Below are 10,292 nucleotides of genomic sequence, written 5' to 3'. Positions count from 1 at the left end.
TCTTTGCCCACCTATCATATGCCTCTGAGTGAAATGGAGGAATTGAGGAAGCAGATAGATGGTTTGTTGAATTTGGGCTTTATTCGGCTTAGTGTGTCTCATTGGGGAGCACCTGTCTTGTTTGTGAAGAAGAAGGATGGTTCCTTGCGATTATGTATTGATTATCGCAGGTTGAATCTGGTAACTGTGAAGAATAAGTACCCTTTGCCTGGGATCGTTGATTTATTTGATCAGTTGAAGGGGGCACGGTACTTTTTGAAGGTTGATCTGTAGTCAGGGTATCATCAGTTGTGTGTCAAGAATGAGGACGTGCAGAAGACCGCTTTCAGGACTAGCTTCGGTCACTATGATTTCCTTGTGATGTCGTTCGGTCTTACGAATGCACCGGCCATGTTCATGGATCTGATGAACAGGGTATTTCGGTCATTCTTGTTCCGATTCATCATTATCTTTATCGATGACATTTTGATTTATTTTGTGAGTTAAGAAGAGCACGATGAGCACTTAAGAGCGGTCTTAGATACTCTTAGGAAGAATCAGCTTTTTGCGCAGTTCAAGAAATGCAATTTCTAGAAAGAGGAAGTCAAGTTCCTGAGACATGTGGTGTCGAAGGAAGGGATAGCTGTCGATCTTGCTAAGGTAGCTGCAGTTCAAGATTGGAAGCAGCCTGGTTCAGTTACTGAGGTGAGAAGCTTTTTGGGTCCTGCAGGCTATTATCGACGCTTCATACAAGACTTGTCGAAGATAGCCAGACCGTTGTCTCAGTTGACACGGAAAGATTTGAAGTTTGCTTGAATGAGAGGGCGGAGGTAGCTTTTCAAGAGCTGAAGGACAAGTTGACGTCCGCCCCTGTGCTAGTATTGCCAGAGCAAGGGGTTAAGTATACGATATATACTGACGCCTCTCGCGTTGGCCTGGGTTGTGTCCTTATGCAGAAGGACAGGGTGATTGCTTATGCTTCGAGGCAGTTGAGGAAGCACGAAGAGAATTACCCTACACACGACCTAGAGTTGGCAGCTGTCATTTTCGCATTAAAGCTCTGGAGACATTACCTCTATGGAGAGGAGTTCGAGCTCTTTTGCAACCATAAGACCCTTAAGTATATTTTCACGCAGCGTGATTTGAATATGAGGCAGCGTCGATGGATGGAAACATTGAAAGACTTTAAGTTCAATGTTTCTTACCATCTGGGCAAGGCGAACCTTGTGGCAGATGCGTTGAGTCACAAGAAGGCTATAGAGTTTGCGGCTCCACTAATGATAGCAGAATGGGACATGTTGGAGTTTGTACGGACTTTGAGCAGAAACTTATGGTGGAAGAGCCGTATGAGCTTATCGCACACATTTGTGTACAACCCCTCATTGATGAGAAGATCGTTGCAGCTCAGGCAGATGATGAGCTTTTGGCGAAGATGAGAAAGCAGGTTGGTACAGATGAGAACTCCGAGTAGAGTGTTGGTTCTGATGGGAGCCTACGATTTCATGGCCGATTATGTATCCCAGACATTCCTGACTTAAGACGGGAGGTTCTCGAGTTAGCCCATAGTTCTAAGCTTGCGATGCATTCAGGTAGCACGAAGATGTATTAGGATATGAGAAGATCATATTGGTGGGATAACATGAAGGTCCATATTGCTAAGTTTGTATCTCGTTGTCTCATGTGCCAGCAGGTCAAGGCAGAGCATCGCCGACCTCCTGGGTTGCTTCAGCCCATGCCCATAGTAGAATGGAAGTGGGACTTCATCTCTATGGATTTTATTTCTGGGCTGCCGAGAACGAGGAAGGACATGACTCTATTTGGGTAATCGTCGACCGATTGACGAAGTCGGCTCATTTCTTACCAATCAGAGTCACAAACTCTGCAGACGAGTTGGCTAGGTTGTATATTAAGGAGATTGTATGTCTTCATGGAGTTCCCTTGGAGATTGTGTCTGACAGAGACACGCATTTCAAATCTATCTTCTGGACTCGTATACAATAATTTATATCCCTGTTTGTTGTCAAATTTGTGGTGCCAAAATCACTGTTATGTTATATATAAACTGCTTAAGTGAAGCTCTCTCAAGGATCAACATTCATGACTTCATGAACAAACTAAGCTCACATCAAGCAAAGCTCTCAAGTACAAGACTCGGGATCTTGAATGAAAGAACTGATCACAAGACAAGACTCTTGAATGCAAGAACTGCTCACAAGACTCAAGCTGAAAAGAAAAGAAAGTACAAGGCAAGACTCAAGCTGAACTCAAGACTCAAGTTGAAACTCAAGTTGAACTCAAGACTCAAGCTGAAACTCAAGCCACTTTCATGATTGAGCTACTTCAAGGTTTAATCTTCATCAAGACTTCAAGGCTCATTCTTCATGGTCTCTTGTTTCAATGTCCATACTTCATGATTGAGGTTTGTTTGACCATAGGATGACCTTAGAAGTAGGTCTTTTCGGATACATAAGTCGATTGTTATTTTTCATGTGATTGGTCTGTTCTTCGACTAGTCCTAGGTCTGCTTCGACTAGTCCTAGACTTGCTTCGACCCGTCTAAGAATTTCCTGGATCGATCGTAAGTTTGTTACAAATTAGGATAAAATCATTAGCCTTCGACTAGTCACGGAATGCATTCGACCGATCGTAGGAGCAGTGTTTACGCATCTTCGACCGGTCGTAGAATCTACGACTCGAAGTCGAGCGAACCTTTGGGTTCTTCGACCGATCGAAGGAAACCTACGACCGATCGTAGGTGACCTACGACGATCGTAGGAGGGCTACGACCGATCGTAGAGCGGTCAAAGCAAATCCGCCGGATTTTTCAAATATATATTAGAGCTTCGACTAGTCGTAGAGCACTCTAGACCAATCGAAGACCTGATCTTCTCACCTATAAATAGTGCACGAATCTCAGAAGAAATCATCGATTTAATTATAGTATTCAAGCCAATCTTCGTCGAACTTCGAGAGATAATTTTGTGCTCCATCTAAGCTAAGTGTGCTTATTTAATATCTTCTTTCCTTAGCTTTATTTTAATTGATTTTGTTTCGGTTATTTCAATCTGATTTGAAAAGAGGAATTGTTATTCCCTTTCTTTGGAATCAAAATCAATTAAGGCAAGCCCTGTTTGGTTTAATTTAAAATCAATTAGAACTAGAACCATTGTAATCAAGTACTGGACATTGAACTTGGACATTCAATCATCTACTTTGATTTGGTTCTACCGGCTGCTACAACGAAGGAGATATTCAGGTATTTTACATTTAATTGTAAATTCCTTTCTATTATTTTGGTTTCTTTCAAGATTTGCAGAAAAATCTTGTTATTTTGGTTATCTGAGGAGAGCCAGGAAAACTCAGAAGTGGGGGTTTTTAATTGTGTAAGCCCACATACAAAGACACAATTGTAAGGGTTTTGGGTGAACCTGGGAAAACCTATTTTTAGTGAACGCTAATATCCCTGTGTGAGGATATTAGGAGTGGAGTAGCTTTTTGTGTGGCTGTTGGATAACGGTTGGTGAACACACAGGCGAACCACTATAAATCCTTTGAGTTGTGGTTGATTGATTTATTCTTTTAATTATTTTTATTCTTTTTGTGGGATGTATGTATGGTGGTGAATGTTGTAATTATTTCAAGCTTTGTGAGAATGTTGTAATAGCTTAGAATTTACTTTGTGCTATTCCTTTATAAGCTTGATTTGCAATTTCATTTTGAAAGTTGTTCCAGCAAGGTTGCACTGCCATTTTTATGGTGTATGGCTGTCCCTAGAACAATACATCTTTAATTACAAGTTATTTCAATTCAGTTCATATTTGTTTTTGTATTCCTCTTCGATTTGAGACTTGATACAAAGACCTTTCTAGAAATAAGGTTGTCCTACCATAAACTCTGTTTTGGTGTAAGGTTGTCCTTAGAATAACGTTTGTATCAACCTCTCAAGATCTGAATTTTGAGGTTGTTTTTCTTTCTTGCATTATTATTTAATTTGGCTATCATTTTCTTTATTATTCCGCTGTTATAAGTTTTTATTTGGCATTGTCCTATTCACCCCCTCTAGGACATATAGCTTGGCCTTTTCAAGTGGTATCAAAGCCTAATAGCTCTTTTTTTGGATTTAATTCCTGAGCTAACGGTAGACAGATGGGCAGACGGAACGTGTGAATCAGATTCAGGAAGACATGTTGCGAGCTTGTGTTTTGGATTTCAAGGACAGTTGGGATGATTGTCTCCCTTATGCAGAGTTCGTGTATAATAACAGTTTCCAGACGAGTATCGGTATGACTCCCTATGAGGTGTTGTATGGTCACCCGTGCAGAGCACCGCATTGCTGGGCAGAAGTTGGCGACCGTAGTTTGATTGGCCCGAAATTGGTGCAGGCGACTTCAGAGAAAGTTAACATTATTCGACGTCGACTTCTGACAGCCTAGAGTAGGCAGAAGAGTTACGCTGATACGAGGCAGCGACCGCTTGAGTTTGAGGTTGGAGACCATGTGTTTCTTAAGGTTTCCCCTATGAAGGGAGTTCTGTGTTTCTGTAAGAAGGGAAAGCTTACGCCGAGATTTATTGGTCCATTTCAAATTTTGGATCGAGTGGGAGCGGTAGCATACCGCCTTGCTTTGCCCACACCTCTTGCAGGCGTGCATAACTTATTTCATGTTTCTATGTTGAAGAAGTACGTTCCTGATCCTTCGCATATTATCAGTTGGGAGTAGGTGCAGTTGAGCGAGGATGCCACATATGTACTGCGACCGACGCGTATTCTAGACGGAAAGGAGCAGGTATTGTGTAGCAAGGTTATCCCTCCTGTGAAAGTTCTATGGACACATCATAGTAAGGAAGAGGCTATTTGGGAGTCTGAAGCTGAGGTTAGAAAGAGCTACCCTCAGATCCTTGAGGAATATGAGAAGGTACGAATTTTGAGGATGAAATTTTCTTTAAGGGGGGTAGATTGTAATGACCCGAAAAATTTTGTGCCAAGACCCGAGTACTACCTCTATTTTTCCTCAGAAGTTTATTATGAGGTAATTAACGCTAAACTCGATTGCTTGTGAAATTTGCATTAATCACTTTAAATTTGATCTGCATGACTCAAAACCTGTAGAATCATTAGCGCTGGGTTACTCTGAAATCTGGGATTCATCGCTAAATCCAGTTGCTCTTGGGAAATTTTGGAAATTCTGGGTCGGACCTGGACCGCGCGTCAAAAGTCCGATAGCGATGATCTTAGGCAGTTTTGGTCACCATGTTGGACTTGACCATCACCTCAAAAATTAAGTCCAGATGATGTTCTCGGTCGATTTGATTGAGTCCGGAGTGAAGAGTGTGAGAACGGTGAGAAATTAAATGTGATTTTGTGAAATCTGAGTCGTGTCGCTTGCGCGACGATTTTAAGCTATCTGACCATTGGATTCTGACCCAATTTCACCCTCGGATCAGGGAAGGTGGCCCAGGCATGTCATAGTGTTGTGGACCTGATCGAGTTTCGGTGACCGTTGAATTGAGTGTGGTCCGCCACGGCTGATTTGTAGATCCGATCGGTACGAAAACTCAGTTTGACCTAGATCCATGGTCAGTGAGCTTAAGTCCGACCGCACGTGGAAAAAGGCCCACCGGAAGTGCTTCGTTGGATCGAGAGAGGCTTGTTTTGGTTATAACCTAAGTATACCTTGACCCTGGGGTTATTTTCATCAATGTTAAGCCTATATATAGACCTTAAAACCCTAACTCTTTTTTCCATACGAATTTCCTAACCCTAGCAAAGAAAGAGAGAGGAAAAGAGAGAGAAAGTGAGAGAGAAGTTGGTGAATCATCTTGGATTCTTTCCTGTTATTCTTCATCCTTAAACCATCACTTTTGAATTGTTATTCTGGCGATTCTAAGTTCATCCTTGGGTAAGTTAGCCTAACCCTAATCTGTTTTAGAGCATAGAATAGTTTATGTGTTGTTGTAGCTCATTTCTATTCTTGTCTTAGGTTATCTTGTCGCCGTTGACGAAGATATATCATCTGAATCAGTTCGGTGCTCTATTTTTGGTTTAAGGTGCGGACTTTAATCGTATAGGTTATGGTTTTCAAGGCTTTCAATGCCAGTGAATGGTTTATTCTTGTTATGGATGAGATTTCACATGCTAAATGCTATGTTTATTTTGCGTTCCTGATATGCATGTGTTATATTGAGATTTGTGTATTCTATGTATATGTAGGAAGTACCGTATACATATAAAATATGAACATGTGTTTGCCATGATTATTTATTGTGTATTTATGCAAGATGTATGTGTGTCAACTCCTTCGCAAAAGGAATTGTCCAAATGCGTGTATTCCAACATACGTCATGTATGTTAACCTATGTATTCTAAGTGTTTGAAGAAATGTCTAAATGGTCTAAAGGATGATATGTTAACCTAATTGTGGGCGTTGAGAAGCGATTCTCAACACTCCTATTGATGTGTATGATTTACCACATGCAAGTCATATTCCTTGTTGTTTAATTTCAAGCATTACTTATGTGAAAATCCATGTTAAGTTGATATTCTTCAAATGATTACATACCACATGATTTGAATTATTGTTCCATTACTATCCTAAATTGTCGATATGAATATCTGTTGTTGTGGAATATGTTTAGGACTATGAATAGTCTAGGAAATCGGTAATCGGCCTTGAGTTCATGGCTGAGGTTGCTTTCGCCACGTAGGACGTGATTTGACGAACCCGAGTCGTATTAGAGTTGACGTAGTGGTTTGGCCACACGGAGTGTTTGCGCACTCTATGGACGCTATTGTTTGAATCTAGGGTACTAAACTGACCGATGAAATCCTATTAACCATGGTACCTTGATCCGCTAAGACTCATGAGCTGGACATAGTGGTATGGGACACCGTGCTCGAGCTGTCGGCCTACACTAGGGTGATGAGCCTCCCCGTAGTGACCAGTGAGCAACCAAACTCGTGAGCTGATTATGGTGGTATGGGACACTATATTCGTGCTGTCGGCCTACATTGATTGGTGACGAGCCCTTTGTAGTGACCTCGAGCATACCTGGATACCACATTGAGGTGACGAGCCTTATTGTAGTAATGAAGGTATGATAAGCGTGCATTGATTGGTGACGAGCCCTTTGTAACGACCTAAAACCATATGATCGTATGAGATTATCCAGGACTGACGACCCTAGAATGGATCACTGTTTGAAAATTGATATGAGGAAGGTACCTTAGCTTCCCAATCCTGCTGCATGAAAATGACTAATAACAACTTGGTAATCATGTGCATGCATCGTATTGCATGTGCCTGGAAGAGGTGGAGCACTTGAGGTGATGTCATGCGTAACGTAAGATGAAGACGCTGAGGGTGTACCACGAGGGCACACATCATTCTACATACATCCTTGCACTAACAAGAGTACTTAGGACATGCTTGATTGTTCTGCTTTATCATTACTGCTTGATTGAATTGATAACATGTTAACCTTTGCTTTATTGTTCCACTGAGTTGATCACTCACTCCCACATTCTAGGGTGGTGTTAAACACCCACTAGACTCTGTCTTAGATGCAGATGTTGATGCGACCCCTGAGGCAGAGCAGGAGTCCGAGGATGATTAGGCTGCATTTTCTTTTATGCAGTTTTCATGCGAGTTCTAGTGAGCCTCGTTCTGATGCGTGGGATTCTGGGATTTCTTTTTGGGATTAGACGATGTAATTTGGTACTTGTAAAGATGATAGCAACACTTGTAATACGACCTGGTATGTATGTGTATTTCAGGGATTTGCACATGTACACATATATTTCTTTAAGTCTTCCGCTTGCGTTCTTCACTTATCCTTAAATTATATTTGCAGTTTGGCTTAATCTATTCCATGTTTTATGCACTCAAACAGACAACATACATCCATCATTCAATATGTTGCATAAGTGATGTTTTGAAACTCGGGAGCTGAGTTATGCTCGACCCCCGAATTTCAGGGCGTTACAGTTATTATCCACCTACTGCACAATTGCCTATGTGTCTTGTGTATGTGACATCTAACTCATTGAAAGGTTGCCCCACTATGAAAAATATGTATTGTAAAGATCAAAACTAATCAATTCATTAGGTGGTTAAGTTGGATGTTGCATGCATGTTGATAATTATGAGCTCATTGGACAATAACACTATGGACCAACTAGTTGTTGTGTGAGGTCTTCTCATGCCCATTGCTAATATGTGTTTTCTTTTGGAAGATAGTAGCATGTTTTAGTCCTTTTCCATTTGTTATGGTTACTGTGTCCACATGTCTACCCTCTAACTTGTGTGTGCTGGTTGATCCAGACTATCCATTTAATGGATCGCCTCATAATTGTTCCCACAGCCTAGAAGTCACAACATTATCTTTTCATTATGGGTTGTCTAGATGATCGGCAGAAATTAGAATCTACTGCCCCTAAAAAAAAAGGGTGCAGCAAGCAAACAATTGGATCATTCAGTCAATGAAATTTTTGGAAATGGCCCATGAAGGAGTTGAACATCGGTTGAGCAATTTAGACAAATGTGTTTGTATATCAATTAAATAGAAGATATATATGATTTATATGCTCGCTACTATATAATGTTTAATGTTCATGAACAAGATGTCCCTCTTAACAAATATAATATTATTTTTTTGCAGAAAGAAAAAAGGGAATGAAAAAAAGATGTTTTTTTTTCCAGTTGCTGCTATTTATACTCTATATCATTGTAGAATGGTGTTAGAGGGTTGATACTTAACATGTACAACTTTAACAATGACATTTGGTTGTGCCACTCCTTTGGAGGCCAATGCTACAATTTCACAGCAATCGTAAGTCGTAGCAGATTCCTTTTATATAAATCTAATGAAATGATTGAATTCTGATTAACTTATCTGATTAACAGCAACCTACTATTAACGTGCTGAAAGAAATTCAAGTGTTCCTCGATGCCAACCCTTCGGAGATCATCACAATCTTCGTAGAAGATTATGTCACATCCCCACAAGGCCTAACTAATGCATTTAACGTTGCCGGCCTTAGGAAATTTTGGTTTTCGGTATCAGGGATGCCTAAAAATGGGCAAGATTGGCCTATCATCGATGATATGATTAGTAAGAGCCAGCGTTTGTTGGTTTTCACCTCAAATCAGCCAAGGAGGCTTTTGAAGGCATTGCCTATGAGTGGAGATACATTGTAGAAAACCAATGTAAGCCTTGTTAGATCTCCTTTCATAAATGTATATCCCATGCAGATCTTGTAGTGGAACTATCATAGATAGACGGATGATTTTTTTTTTGCTGTAGAAATTTAGTACATGCTTTGTTAAGCCAACATGCATCCATCCCTGATGGTAGAGCCGTGCATAACATGGACCTTGCCGTGTAGATGATGTGGCCTGAGAATCAGGCTTATACACTCATTGGGCAGGCCACGTGCTTTAGTTGAATGTGGACTCCTGGTAATTATTTTAAAATGTTCATCGTTCTTTTTAAATGTGTGTTACACCTGACGAGTGAAGTGGCGTGATTTTCGGACCTGGCTATTTATGAGTGTGGACCGCTTGATGCATGTTCTAATGCTCTCTGTAGGTTGGCGAATGTGGCCTCATGAGGAGGTCTGCACTGTTAATGAAATTCAGTAAAAATATAAAATTTTTGTTTTTTCTCCTTGAATCAAATTTGTTTTGGAGATAAAATGAAATTGATATAAAATACATCAAAATAGGAAACATTGTCCAATTTGAATTTCTGATGCACAGGAGTAGAAAACATGTGAAGCTATTGCTGATTCTCTTTTTATTGGTTTTAGTGATTGGGCTGAAACTGCAGATGATGACAATGGGATGAAGGCGGGTTCTTGTCCTAATCATGTGGATTCACCTCCCATGAACACAACAACAAGATCCCTTGTTTTAGAGAACTATTTTCCTGACAATCCTGATTTAACAATAGCTTGCAAGGACAACTTGGCTCCACTTGCTAGCATGACTAGTACATGTCATGAAGCGGCAAGCAAACGATGGCCCAACTTCATTGCTGTTGATTTCTACAAGGTAATGCATGAAATCTCACTTTCATTAAAGATGGAAATGGAAACATGAAAGCATGATAAAGAATTGTGTTTCTTTTATATGCATTTAGGTATTCATTCATAGATCCAAGGTGGCGCAGCATCAAGGTACACACAAAAATCTATCTGTTACCATTGATTTATTCTCTCCTATTTCTTCTTTGGCTCTGGAATCTTTATGCAATTCTGACTTCATGATAATTTCAAAGGTTATTCTTTCTGATGCCAATGTGCTGGGTGAGGAGGA

The 10,292-nt window shown here is 40.5% G+C and overlaps 1 pseudogene; it reads left to right on the top strand.

The window, feature by feature from the left end:
- Window positions 1-8,470: 8,470 nt before the first annotated feature.
- LOC131246454 (PI-PLC X domain-containing protein At5g67130-like) lies at window positions 8,471-10,086 on the top strand (annotated as a pseudogene).
- Window positions 10,087-10,292: the final 206 nt, after the last annotated feature.

This window comes from Magnolia sinica, chromosome 1 (assembly GCF_029962835.1).
Source record: "Magnolia sinica isolate HGM2019 chromosome 1, MsV1, whole genome shotgun sequence".
Classification (NCBI taxonomy): Eukaryota; Viridiplantae; Streptophyta; class Magnoliopsida; order Magnoliales; family Magnoliaceae; genus Magnolia; species Magnolia sinica.
This window is presented reverse-complemented; position numbering and strand designations above follow the sequence as displayed.